Here is a 10,718-nt window from a genome sequence, read left to right as displayed (position 1 = left end):
AAGAAACCTACTTACGGCATTAGAGAGGTCCTGCCCAAGATGGTTCATTCAAAACATCTCCTGTATAACATAATCCCTAGATAATTCACCAATATATCTTGCATTTGCACTTTGCCATCTGCAGATCCTAAATTAGATGCCCAAATTAAACACAACCATTAAGTTGTCAAAGAAAGAGGTCATGCACTTAGGGGTGGATTGGTGGGGGAGGCTCCAAGCCTCCAACCCCTCTGCTCTCCAAGTCCATTAGAAGCTTTGGGATGAATGCGGGAACGAGAAAAATCTAATACTTACGGTCAATGTGCACCGTATAAACTAAGTGTATATCGCTTTTGCAGGGAAAAACAGGAAACAAGAAAAAAATCTGAGAAAATCCGGCTAGAATGGAAACGAATTTAGGAGGGGTGTTTTCCCGTTCATATTGGCCGATCTCGTATAAAACCAGAAAAATTCTCGTGGGAATTTCCGTTTTTAGGGACTCCCCAATCTTCAATTCAGCACAATCTCCATTCAGCTCGCAACCGCAACGTGTGGCCTGCCGTGGTTCTGCCTGTAACACCCCAGTGTTAATCGCGATGCTAATCATGTGCTTAACCCGCTAATTATGGGCTTAAGCTCATCGTTAGTATTAATCGAGTTCGCGCGGTAAACATTGTTTTATCCATGCATTTTTGTAAGTTTACTGCATTGCCTTGCATCATTTCATGAGTCTCATGCATGGCATATTTTAATCGTATAGACGCGGAAACCGAAGTCGCCTACGAGCTGATTGCCGAGCCGGTCCAGGAGCCTTCCGCAGAAGAACCGCAACCAGGAGAAGTCGTTGATCAAGCTCCCGAAGAAGCCACTAACCCAGCTGACCTACAAGACAAGCCCCGGAGCATATCCCTTATTTTAATTACTCCATGTTATATTTAAAGTATTGTGCATTTACGTTCAAGGAATTGATTGGAACCATAGATGCATAATCTAGAATACCCAGTGTCTTTACTAGTGCAGTTATCGCTAGCACCGCTATGCTTAAGTAAACTCGGTAGAAGACGGGTGATTTTCTATCACCCGCGAGATATAGGGTTGTTACTTCAGGCAGTGTTATGAGAAATAATGCAATGAGAAGGGAATTGGAGACCAGTCGGAGGGAAAGTTGGACATGATTGTGAGTAAAGAAAGTTGAGTCTCCGCCTGTGTCGATTGAGGACCGTTCCGTTGTTGGCCCTTTTGACTGAGGATTGAACAGTACTAACCACATGCCGGAAGTAGGAGGTAGTCGAAACCGGTAAGCTAATTACCTAAATTGCGTCGGAATCTGAGTCTCGACCAGCGGTGCTGGGTAGGGTTGATGGACGGTGAAGTGGCCCACGGGTTCATCGGGTGTTCGCACGTGCGGGGCTCATCATCCGGGTGTTTGCGGGCTTGATTCAGACTTCGGGGTAATTATGGGAATAATTAACGTGTGTGGCCCGACGGGGTTTTCACGTGTCGTGTGAGTTAGGTCCACATTGCAAGGTTAAATCGGATCGATTCGCCGTGACTCGCGGATATGAGAGCCTTGGTTAATGCGTCGCATCGTAGTAAGGATTGAAAGGACAGAAAGAAAAAAGATGGATTTATGTTGATGTTCTTGAAAAGAAAATATGATTAACCATGTATGCTCTAGAGAACTAGGCAAACCTAGTTTCTAGCTATCAATACAATTTGAGCTAAAATATTGAAAGTAAGGATCCAGTATTAGTAGCTTTTCAGCAAAAGAACTCCAGAGCCAAAAGCCTTGCATATTTAGGAATCAGCTAAACATATACCAATAGTCGGGTAAGCCTTGCTGAGTATTAGAGTACTCATGGTTTGGTTGTAACCTTTCTGAGCAGGCTGTATGCCGGAAGACTTCGAGGAAATCGGTGCGTCCTGGATTGGTCAGCATCTTCCTCCAGGTTGGACGGTCGAGTGGGTCCCGTCTTCTCCGTGAAGTGCAGGCAGGTGAGCCTCACATCAGTGGGCAAGATGTGAAGCTCTTCTTTTGTCATCGACGTTATCTACTGTACTGTATTTTGAAGCTTGTTTCAAACTGATCGTATTTTTCAGTTACGTTGAACTCTGTATACGAAATGTAACCCTGGCTTGTAAAACTTTATTGTAAATTAATTTGGAGACTTTTGTTTAACTCTGGTTGTAAGTTAAGTTTGAAAACTTTTGTTGCTTGTAATCACCTGTGCTCGTCTTTTGACGAGAGTTCCCGTGTAATCGATCCTGGTTATAGCAGGCAGTCTGGGTGTACTGGTGAAATGCAGTATCGGAGGATTAAGTTAAATGGTTAATTAGTGCACTTGATCGGTATTATTTGGATTGTTCTGTGACACTGCCCCTGCGTCCTCTTCCTCCAAATCGGCAAACCACCGAACCCTAGGCCACCCCCTCCACATTAAATCCCCTGCGTCCTCTCCCTCTCTCTCTCACTCACTCACTCAGACCCTGTTGGCGCCGCCCATCGACGGCCCACCTAGACCCTGTTGGCGCCGTCCACCGACGGCCGACCCCAAAGCCCAGCCTGCCGCCGACACCCACCCATCCCCAAGCCTACCATCGTCATCGGCCCGTCCCTAAGCGCCAAGCCTGCCGCCGGCACCGGCCCGTCCCCCAAGCCTGTCGTTGCCGGCCGCCAGCTGCCCGTCTCCAGTCCTGTCACTGCCTCGAGAGATGCCATAGTTGATCCTGCTGTAGTGGTGTCCTGGTATGTTAATTTGATGTTGTTATTAGGATTTCTAGATTGTAGTTCGTAGTTCTGTACTGAATCAATGAATATTATTATCCGAATCAAGTGGGGTGTTAGTGATGCAGCTGGTGCAGGTTCTGGTGCTTCTTTGCTAAGTTGAGGTGATCTGTTGTGAATTGTTGAGTTTCTGATTGTGATATGTTGTTGTTAACTAAATGTTTGAATTGGTAACATGCAACAGTGTCCCCATTTTGAGTTCCTAATTCCATATTGTAATCGACATGTTTCAGATCGAAATATTTCATTTCCGATATCCTGTAATGTTATCGGTACCCTGTAGCAGGGGTACCCACTCTTACCGCAGCAAGACAGGACCCTCGTAGTTATCCGTAACTATGCGTAAGGACGGAGTAGCCAGGCTCCACCGGACAGGCTCTTCCCTCACCAGGCCAACGGCCCCGGACCCGTTCCCCGCCTGGGGATGGGTCCGGAGACGCCACGTGTCTCTAAGGGATGGAAGCTCCGAGCTGACAGCCAGGCCGCGGACCCCCCATAGGGGTCCGGGGCCTCCTGCGCCGTCCGGACCCCCTTACCGTGCGGGGGTCCGGAGACGCCACGTGTCCCGGGGGCACGGGCGCGGGCTCATGCGCGAGTCCTCCGCAAGGGGGACTCGCCCACCCACCGCATTTAATGCGGATGGTTGACGCATGCTCTGCCGCCGCAGCACGCGGGACAGCTTTTGTCAGGCCCCGCTGTGCACCGCGTATTACCAAGGTGCACAGTGCAGCCGCCTGTGCCGCCGTGCCGCGCCCGCGCAGAGCCCGTCAGCCGCATTAAATGGATACGACGGCACGGCACTTTTCCATCATACCGCCTACGCCGCTCCCTACACAGCCGTTCAGCTACGTGGCAGGCGACGCCACTGGCTACGACGGGCGCCGTTCCGACAAGACAGCGCCTAGACACGCCGAACGGGAGACTCCAAGAGCAGGCAAAGATATCCAGAGAAAGATCTCCTTTGCCTGCAGCGCCATAATGATGAACAGTACTATATTTTATACCGCATCGCTGGGCCCACTTGTCGGGGTCCCGGCAGCCATGTACGCACCTCCCTTGAGATATAAAAGGGAGGCACTCGCTGTGTACAGGACAAGCTCGAGAAAACACAAGCTCTCACACTCTCGTGGGGAGGCAATACAACACCCAGTGGACGTAGGGTATTACGCTCCGGCGGCCCGAACCACTCTAAATCTTGCTGTGTTCATCGTGTTCTGGAGGGAGATCGTTCTGGGACTAGCTAACCCCCGAGTACACACCCTCTGGGCTAGGGCGGGTGCCTTCCGCCACCCGGCCGTGGTTGCAGCTCCACGACATTTGGCGCGCCAGGTAGGGGCTCTGCGCGGGCGGGGCACGGCGGCACAGACGGCTGCACTGTGCACCTTGGTAATACGCGGTGCACAGCGGGGCCTGACAAAAGTTGTCCCGCGTGCTGCGGCGGCAGAGCATGCGTCAACCATACGCATTAAATGTGGTGGGTGGGCGAGTCCCCCTTGCGGAGGACTCGCGCATGAGCCCGCGCCCGTGCCCCCGGGACACGTGGCGTCTCCGGACCCCCGCACGGTAAGGGGGGTCCGGACGGCGCAGGAGGCCCCGGACCCCTATGGGGGGTCCGCGGTCTGGTTGTCAGCTCGGAGCTTCCATCCCTTAGAGACACGTGGCGTCTCCGGACCCATCCCCAGGCGGGGAACGGGTCCGGGGCCGTTGGCCTGGTGAGGGAAGAGCCTGTCCGGTGGAGCCTGGCTACTCCGTCCTTACGCGTAGTTACGGATAACTACGAGGGTCCTGTCTTGCTGCGGTAAGAGTGGGTACCCCTGCTACAGGGTACCGACAGTGGCCCCCGGGCCCACCTTGGGGGAGGTACGAACCCGCAGGTGGGGCCACTACTGCGATTTGGCTCTGCATAGCTTGAAGTTTCTTGCTGCAGAGGTCTTGACCGTCCTTGACCATCCATCGGATTGTTCGCTGCCTCATCACATCGCAACAGCTTATTGACTCGTGGCCCCCACGCACAGTGGTACACCTAGTCATGCGCGCGACGCTCAGCATTCTTGCGGCCAGAGTAAACGGATCATTTACCACCGGCACAGTTCCCGAAAAGCTCGGCCACGCCAGCGCTTAATGCGCGCACGTCAGCTCGGCTTCCGCCTCGCTCCGCGCGCGCGTGGGCAACGGTTCAGATCCTGTCTTTTCGCACCCTTGTTCGTTACCCGCTCACCCCGCCAGGTGGGCCTGGGCCCCCATGTCATGGACTGGGCGGTTAACTCCAGGCGCGGGCGTCGCTTGGGTTCTGGCGACGGTTCCGGAGTGCGCCGGTTGAATCGGGCTTATAATGGGATGAATCCGCATTCCGCGGTTACTTTCCCGCATTCGCCTTCTTCCTTCCAACCTTTGCGCCCCTTTGCCTTCGAGCTTTCCTCGCCCCTTTCTCCCCCACACAGGTCGCTTCTTACTCCACCGAGAGATGGCGTCCCTTGTTCACCCCCGCCGCTACCAGACCGAGGGAGAGTTGAACACAGTGCGCCGTCTGCTGGGATGGAGTGCTCAGGAGACCGGCTGGGGGGTGCGAGCAGGCTCGGTTCCCCTTGGCAACCTCTGCGCCGGGGAGTTTGTGCTATTTATCTCGCACATCTCCACCGGCGTGGGACTGCCGATTTCTTCGTTCCTGCTGCTGCTGCTGGAAGACTTCGGCCTCCAACTTCAGCATCTGACGCCGCACTCCCTCCTCCTGATGTCCATCTTCGTGCATTTATGCGAGATGTTCGTGGGAGTTCGGCCCTGCGTCATCCTCTTCCGCTATTTCTTCATTCTGGTGAGGTCCGGAAGGAGCAAGGACGAGGTGGGGGGGTACTACTTCCAGGTCAGGAGTGACCTGGCGACTCCTTACATTCCCGGCCTTGCTGGCGGAAAGTGGGAGGAGTGGCGCAGGGACTGGGTGATCGCCACCACTGAAGCCAACGAGCACCTCGCCCTGCCGACCGAGGGGCCCGCCTCCGACAAGGCATCCTGGAGGGCCAAGCTGTCGCTGCAGCCGGAGTTCGACTCTGTGCTGGACAAGATTAGGTCACTGGCGGAGAGCGGCCTCACCTCGTGGCACGTGCTCGGAGACTTCGTGAAGCGCCGGATCGCTCCCCTGAAGCAGCGGCCGCGTCCTGCGTGGAACTTCACCGGCCTCAACGACTGCAGCAGGACCCAACGCGGTGAGGGGAGCGACCTGACTCAGGAGGCCTTGGAGGTTCTGGTGCGGAACATGACTGGGGACACCTTCATCCCGGAGAACCTGATCCTCCCGCAGAGCATAGTCCCCCTCTGCGAGGACTCCGCGAGGGTGGCGGTGCTGGCAACCCTGCCGACTCTGGACGACGGGGGACTGGCCCCACGCCAGACCGGAGGCGATGCGAACCGCGGGCTCCGGATCCCTGGTGCATCCGGGGATCAGGCTACGCTGAGCGCTGCGGGACCCGGCGCCACCACGAAGGGGAAGCAGGCCGCGGCTAGCAGCGCGGCCGCAGCCGGCTCCAGCCGGGCACAGGGCAGCTCCGGTGCATCATCGGGCGACGCAGGCCGGCGCAGGCTACTCCGGGGCGACGGGACCCTGGTCTCGGAGCCCGCCGCGAAGCGCCAGAGGTCTTCTGAGGGCGCAGGCCAGGGTAGCTCCCGGGCTGCCGGCCCCCACGGGCCCTCTGGGGCGACTGGACCACCACCATCGCCGCCGAGGAATTCCTCCCGCCGGCAGCAAGAGCAGTAGCAGCAGCAGCCGCCGCAAGAGCAGCGGCGGCAGGCACGCGGGCGGCAACAGCAGAACCAGGTGCGACCCCGGGTTGCGCCCATGCCGCAGCCACAGGGACAGCAGCAGCGGGAGCAAGCCCGGGTTGCGCCTGCATCGCAGCTGCAAGGGCAGCAGCAGCAACAGCAGCAGCAGCAGCCGCAAGAGAAGAGGCCCGGGCTCCGGGGACGCTGGGTACCCGGTACTTCTGGGTTAGTGTCATCCTGCTCTCTTCCCTTGCGCCGGTGCTCTGTTTTGTTTTTGGAAGGCTTTTCTGCTTTGTTACCAGGGCTCCTCGCCCCAGCGGTTCTTCTACCCTCGCCGGCACATCGGCAGGTGCCCAGGCGTCGGCGGCCTCGGCGTCGACAGCGACGGCGACAGCAAATGCGGCACCCACAGGTACGGCGACCTGCTGCTAGCTTCGTGGCGTATGACGTGATGCTGACTGGCGTGTCATTTTAGACTCCGCAGCGCACAATGCGGCGGCGGCGACGGGGGCGCCGGTGCTGGGTGCAGCCGCGCCCGACACGGCGACGGTGGAGACGCCGGTGCCGGGTGCTGCCGCACCCGATGCCGCGGCGGCTGAAATGCCGGCTCTGGGCGCCACGGCCCCCGGCGCTGCGGCGGCGGAGGCGCCAGTGCTGGGCGCAGCCGCACCCGACGCGGTGGTGGAGATGCCGGTGCTGGGCGCAGCCGCACCCGACGCGGCGGCGGCGGAGGCACCGGAGCTGGGCGCAGCCGCACCCGACGCGGCGGCGGCGGAGGCACCGGAGCTGGGCGCAGCCGCACCCGACGCGGCGGCGGCGGAGGCACCGGAGCTGGGCGCGGCCGCACCCGCGGCGGCGGCGGAGGCACCGGAGCTGGGCGCGGCCGCACCCGACGCGGCGGCGGTGGAGGCACCGGAGGTGAGCTCGGCCGCGCCCGACACGGCGGCGGCGGGGGCGCCGGAGCTGAGCTCGGCCGCGCCCGACACGGCGGCGGCGGAGGTACCGGAGTTGAGCTCGGCCGCGCCCGACACGGCGGCAGCGGGGGCGCCGGAGCTGAGCTCGGCTGCGCCCGACACGGCGGCAGCGGGGGCGCCGGAGCTGGGCACAGCCGCGCCCGACACGACGGTAGCGGGGGCGCCGGAGACAAGTGCCGCAGCGGAAGCCCCCACTTCCAGCTCCGGTCCGGTTGCAGAGGAGGAGTTGGAGGTGGTCTTTGGCCGGCGGCTCCTGCAGCTCCAACTCCCGGAGGAGGATGCGACTCCCCTTCCCCAGGTGCTGTTGCAGGTTCGGCGGTCGATCGAGGAGGCAACCTCTTCCGCCGAGGTGGCCTTCCGGCGGGAGTGGTCTGCCCTGGAGAGCGAGCGCCAGCGCCTCTCCGACTAGCACACCCGCCTGGAAGCGCGCACGAAGGCTGAAGCCGCCCTCGCTGCGGAAACTAGGTCAAAACTCAAGGCGGACCAAGAGGCCTACCGAGCCAACCTTAAGAAGGTGTTTGACCGAGAGTTCGCAGTGTCAAACCGAGAGAAATCCTTGGCGCAGCGGGAGCAGGACTTCACCCTGGAGGTTGTTGGCTTCGCTGCTCAGCGGTCCGACCTCGAGGCTCACCTCGCAGCTCAACAGTCCGAGCTGGAGGCTCGCAGCGGGGACCTCGAGGTCCGGAGGCAGGAGCTCGACGTCTTCTCTGCGACTCTGCAGGGATGGCATGAACAACTACAGGAGAGAGCCCGCCAGCTAACTGCCGACGAGGCGGATTTGGAGGAGGGCCGGAAGTCCCTCGCCAAGCGGGAGGCTCACGCCACCGGCATAGAGAAAGAACTTGGGCGCCAGCGTGAGTCGCTCAAGAAGTTGAGGGACCGGGCAGAGGAGAGGGAGGCCGAGCTCGAGGAAAGGTCCCGCGGGCTCGAGGAAAGGTCCCGCGAGGTGGAGGTGGCCAAGGCGGCCCGGGACACCCGGGTGCAAGAGGCGGTCCAGGAGGCGGTCCGGAAGCACCAGGAGGACCAGCGCGCGGGAGCCCAGCGGATCGCTGACTGGGCGGCCGAAGCGAGCCTCGCACTGGTGCCATTGGGGATGAGCCCGATCCAGGTGGCGGAGCCGCCAGCTTCGATAGCTGACGCTCTCCCAGTGCTGAGCTCTGCTTCGGATAGGCTCCATCGTCTGGAGCCAGCCCTTGCTGGTCAGCTTGAAGCCGAGGGTCGCGAGCTGATCCGGATGGTGGCGGAGCACATCCTGACCTGCCTCCGGAGCCATGACCTGGCCATGTCACTGGCGCCCGTGGTCAATGGCCCTGTAGCGGAGACGGAGGCCGCCGCTCGGGACAGCATGCGAGAGGTCGTTGACTTCGTTGCCGCCTACTTCAAGCGGGAACCTGCGGACCCTTGAGCGGGGCCATGTACCTTTTTCCTTTTGCATTATGCAACAAACATTGTATTAGCTGAAATTTTTGAAGTAGAAGAAACTTCAACTTAGCTGTTTGTCTGTTGACTTGCGGTATGCAGCGCCCCGGCGCCCTGGCCCCCTGGCGGATAGGTTCAATTGATTGGACCTGTCTGCCACGTGAGCCGTAGGAGATGCTCTAGACCTCCTTGGCATTGGGTTGCATAGTCTGTAAGACGAGCAAGCGCCTTGTTCCCTGTGTAGTATGCAGTAGCAATGGTATCGCAACTTAGCTGCTTGACGCATGCAGAATCCGTTCGTGATGTGTGGAACAAAGCGGATGCTCCGGGCCCCCTGGAAGATAGACTCAGTTGTTTTGAGTCTGTCTACCATTGAGACTGGATCTTGATCTGCATGAAGGCTTTGAAGCAGATGCTAGGACCCCCTGGTAGGTAGGCTCAATGGTTTGAGGCTGGCTACCACCAATCAGGGCTTAACCTGTGTACCACTTCAAATTTACAGCTTAGTAACAGGCCCGCGGGACTCGTCCGTGACCAGTGCCAGGCTGGTACAAGGTCCGGGGCTCTAGATGCGCAGGTCCAGGTTGATCAGCGCTTGTTACAGAGTGGTGGAGTGTGTAGGCTTAGGGTACGGGACCAGGCTAAGGCGCTACATAAGGCTCCGGACCATTCCAGGAAACAGCACGATCTTCCCGGACCTGGCTTCATCATCCCAGGCCTCTTGCAGCAGTGGCAAGATCACTTTGTTGTACTCAATCTTTTGAGATATAGTACTGGGCATGCCGTGTTGGATTTAGGAAACCAACTCTTGAGCTGGAACGGGGTCCGGGCCCTTAATTACCTGACTCTAGGTACTAGAGTACTTGTTACAGGGTGGTGGAGTGTGTAGGCTTTTGGGTACGGAACCAGCTAAGCGGCTACACAGGACTCCAGACCACCCCAGGAAACAAGCACCCGCTCTCCCGAGTAGGTCCCTAAGGGTCTGGACTCTTCTCCAGCAGCAAGAGGGTCCGGATCTGTACGGTAGTCCAGCAACTCAGCTCAGATCTTAGTTGTAGCAACAAGGACAGAGGTCCCCGCGGGGGGTTAGAGAGGTAAAAACTTTGAGAATCGACATGCGAATTTAAATTTTGACACAAAGACAGAACTGAGAGAAATTATTTCCTTTGCAATCTTGTTGTACATGGCTTGCGCGATGGATGCCAGAGACTGGGTTTACGAGGTCGGACCTCTACCGTTCTGGGCCGCGCGTTAGCCGACGGTGCGATGGATGCCAGATGTCGGGTTTACGAGGGTGGCCCCCAACCGCTCTAGGCCGCACGGTAACTCTATCTTATTACAAAGGAAAGGATTATTTCCGGCTCTGCCTAGGTGTAGAACTTACGCAGATGCTCTATGTTCCATGGGTTGGGCAGCGGCACTCCATCTTCTGTGGCGAGGCGAACGCATCCGGGCCGGCACACCTCTGTAACCCAGAAGGGCCCCTCCCAGCTGGGGGAGAGTTTGTGAAGCCCTGCTCGGCTCAGGATTCGTCTGAGGACGAGGTCGCCAGCCCGGAGCTCCCTGCTGTGCACGAATCGTTGATGATAGCGCCGGAGCGCCTGGTTGTAGCATGCATTTCGGATTGCTGCTCGCCACCTTCGCTCATCAACGAAGTCCACGTCGTCGCGCCGCAGCTGTTCCTGCATGGATTCGTCAAAGGCCTGGACCCGTGGTGAGCCCAGGTGAATTTCTGGGGGAAGGCATGCTTCAGCCCCGTAGACCAGGAAGAACGGAGTCTCTCCGGTGGCTCGGCTGGGTGTGGTCCG

This window comes from Panicum virgatum, chromosome 5K (assembly GCF_016808335.1).
Source record: "Panicum virgatum strain AP13 chromosome 5K, P.virgatum_v5, whole genome shotgun sequence".
Lineage (NCBI taxonomy): Eukaryota > Viridiplantae > Streptophyta > Magnoliopsida > Poales > Poaceae > Panicum > Panicum virgatum.
The sequence above is the reverse complement of the archived record's forward strand: the minus strand, read 5'-3'. Positions refer to the sequence as shown.